The following is a 3,408-nucleotide window of genomic DNA, read 5'->3' as shown; positions in this document are numbered from 1 at the left end:
CGTTCTGTGTGCACTTTTTTTACCATGTCTTTAATTTATCTCAATAGTTCAGGCTGTTTAACATATCGTAAACCTTATTTTGTCGTAATACTGCACCCTTTAAGTTACAGTTCAGTAACCACATGTGAAGTGAAAAAGAATTATTGCACTGCTCCCTCATATGCATCTTTGACACAGAGCACAATCTGCAAGTATTACAGATTTTGCCATATGTACAATGTAGCATGTGGAATCCACACGGTAAAAACCCAGTAAAAATCCTTTTTGCATTGCCCTATTTTGACAACTATAACTTTTTATTTTTAGTTAAAGGATATGTGTGGGGGGGGTTGTTTTTTTTTAGCAGAACAGTTTTTTGGTACTATTTTGAGAAGTTCTTATTACATTTTATGGGGAAGGTGAAAAAGAATAGTAATGCAGTCATGTTTTTTTTCCTGGAGTACACTGTGCAGTGTTGAGTGAACTTTATTCTAAGGGTTAATACTAGAGATGAACGAACTGAACTTCCAGAACCAAGATTCCTTACAAACTTTGCACAAAAAAAAAAAAATTGGGAGCGAACCGAATTTTTAAAAAAGTTACACATTGTACATTATGATACAGCAAAACTGTAGGTGCAAGGGAATATTCATAATATATCACACTTTCTCCCTAACTCCAAGTCAGCTCCCGTACAGTTAACTGAACACATACGTTTACACTAGATAGATAGAGGCAGGGTTACAGAGGGTAATATAAGATAGGTAGATAGAGGATAGGGTGAGGGTAGTAGTGTAAGCTGTTTAGCTGTCAAATGGCTTCTGTCACTGTGTGTCAATACATGCTGTACACAGCTCTCCTGGGTGAAGTTAAGACTTTAAGGGTATATGCACACTATGGAAATCACGCATTTCACTCTCTTTCCATGCCAAAGACTCCATTCTAGGGTCAGGCGGATTCCGCTGTCCGGGTAAGGAATTAACATGAAAATTCTTTGTGTGGACAGCGGAATCTGCCTTCGCATAGAATGGAGCCTATAGGACATCAAAGGGGGGGGGGCAACGATGGAATCTGCTGCAAATTGACTGTGTGATTTTATTAGTGTGCACATACTATTATTGAGGAGAGAGAATATTGAAGTAATAATAAAGTGTTGTCACGGGCCATTTCCGATAATCAGCCACGGAGCTCAAAGGGGGAAGGGGCTGTCCCTAGTTGTTGGTGGGCCCAACTCCCTAATACTGTTGTCTGAGGTAATTACAGTAATGTCCATGGTGTTGGTGAGGTGCAGTAGAAATCAGCCAACAGGTAGACAAGGTATTATGTTTCAACAGTGAATTTAATCGAGCATCAGGTACAACAGGTAAAAGTCTTTTGTCTGTGGAGTACCTGCAAAATAGCCTAGAGGTTGATCATAAGTGCAAATTTCTCTCTCAAATACAACATACATACATTCTGTGCAATATAAAAGCAGCAAAGGTGTATATTTACAATAAAAAGAAACATAATTTATAAAATAGGATGGGCTTCTGCCCAATGTGAAACACTCTTAGGGTAGCTTCACACTTACCGGATCCGCAGCGGATTTCACACTGCAAGTTTGCAGCGAAATCCGCTGCGGATCCTGTACTGTGAAGCTGAATGGGTCCCATACACGCAGCTGATCCGCTGCCTGTATGGGACCCGGCCCCTTTAGCCACCACGCTGCTCACAGCCCTGGCCCCGAGCATACATTACCTGCTGTGTGTGAGGCTCCCCTCGCTCCTCATCAGCCAATCAGTGCACGGCAGCACTGATTGGCTGGTGAGGAGCGAGGGGATCCGGGAGCATAACACCCAGCCGCGGCACGGAGCAGGTAATGTATGCTCAGGCTGTGGGCGGCAGGGGGGTTAAAGGGGCTGGGTCCCATACACGCAGTGGATCCGCTGCGTGTATGGGACCCATTCAGCTTTACAGTACAGGATCCGCTGCGGATTTCACTGCAAACTCGCAGCGTGAAATCTGCTGTGGATCCAGAACGTGTGAAGCTACCCTTAAAGTCATTCATAAGTCACTTGTAAAGTGCACTTCTAGGCTGGGTTCACACTACGTATATTTCAGTCAGTATTGTGGTCCTCCTATTGCAACCAAAACCAGGAGTGGATTAAAAACACAGAAAGGCTCTGTTCACACACTGCTGAAATTGAGTGGATGGCCGCCATTTAATGGCAAATATTTGCTGTTATTTTAAAACAACGGTTGTTGTATTGAAATAATGGCAGTTATTTACTGTTATATGGTGGCCATCCACTCAATTTCAACATTGTGTGAACAGATCCTTTCTGTGTTTTTAATCCACTCCTGGTTTTGGTTGCAATATGAGGACCACAATACTGACTGAAATATACGTAGTGTGAACCCAGCCTCAATTAGTGTTTATTGGGATAAAGAGTATACAGTACCTGTAATTTTTCAAAGTCACTTGGCACAGCGTCGATATTACAATTATCCTATTAGCAATTGATGTAACATAAGAGTTCTCGCACTGTAAGGCTGGGTTCACACTACGTATATTTCAGTCAGTATTGTGGTCCTCATATTGCAACCAAAACCAGGAGTGGATTAAAAACACAGAAAGGATCTGTTCACACAATGTTGAAATTGAGTGGATGGCCGCCATATAACAGTAAATAACTGGCATTATTTCAATATAACAGTCGTTGTTTTAAAATAACAGCAAATATTTGCCATTAAATGGCGGCCATCCACTCAATTTCAACATTGTGTGAACAGATCCTTTCTGTGTTTTTAATCCACTCCTGGTTTTGGTTGCAATATGAGGACTACAATACTGACTGAAATATACGTAGTGTGAACCCAGCCTCAATCTGTATAGTGTCCTCTAAATGAAAAGTCCCTCTTTGTACATAAAGATCTGCTAGCATATAGTAAGTAGCATCCATTAGAGTCCCTGCATAAAATAGTCAACAAATACAATCCTTTATTAAAAGACAGCAGTAGCAATCACTGTAGTAGAGTGTTTTTAACACACTAAACATCAACAAAACTAACCCCCTTATAACAATAGGCAGGTTTCCTGCCTCATACATGATGTAATGACCAGGGACTTTTCTTAAATATAACATGTTGCCAACATGGCATAATTTAAACACTTTTCCCAACTGGACCTACATAACGGTTTACAACATAGGGTCTATAACTGTCCCTACATTGCAAGCCGCTAATGCTGGGATAAGATAGAGGCTTGACTTCTGGTCCCTGAAACGTGGGCATCCTCTCATTCCTGATGGCACACACAGATGGGTACCTGTGGATGTATGCGAGTTGAGGGAGAAGGACTTCCACTACACAGGTGAGTAGGGGCAGGCCATCTACCACAAGGGCCAACTAATATAGGATATACAATTTAATTAGCAAAACAATTAAATA

Source organism: Dendropsophus ebraccatus, chromosome 14, assembly GCF_027789765.1.
Source record: "Dendropsophus ebraccatus isolate aDenEbr1 chromosome 14, aDenEbr1.pat, whole genome shotgun sequence".
Classification (NCBI taxonomy): domain Eukaryota; kingdom Metazoa; phylum Chordata; class Amphibia; order Anura; family Hylidae; genus Dendropsophus; species Dendropsophus ebraccatus.
The sequence above is the reverse complement of the archived record's forward strand: the minus strand, read 5'-3'. Positions refer to the sequence as shown.